Genomic DNA, 210 nt, shown 5'->3' with positions numbered 1-210 from the left:
CTTGCTGACTGTCTCTCTCTCTCAAATAAATAAATAAAATCTTTAAGGAAGAAGCCCACATCCCTAAGATCTCTATAAAACAAGGGCGCACGGCCAGGGTAGTCAATAACTTGGGCTCTGGACAACCCCGCAATCTCTACTCATCAGAATGACGAGAAGGAAAAGTCCCCCCCAGCAAAGAAAAGATAATGAGTCTGTGGCCTCTGCCAC

The sequence above is a fragment of the Ailuropoda melanoleuca genome, chromosome 11, assembly GCF_002007445.2.
Source record: "Ailuropoda melanoleuca isolate Jingjing chromosome 11, ASM200744v2, whole genome shotgun sequence".
Lineage (NCBI taxonomy): Eukaryota > Metazoa > Chordata > Mammalia > Carnivora > Ursidae > Ailuropoda > Ailuropoda melanoleuca.
The sequence above is the reverse complement of the archived record's forward strand: the minus strand, read 5'-3'. Positions refer to the sequence as shown.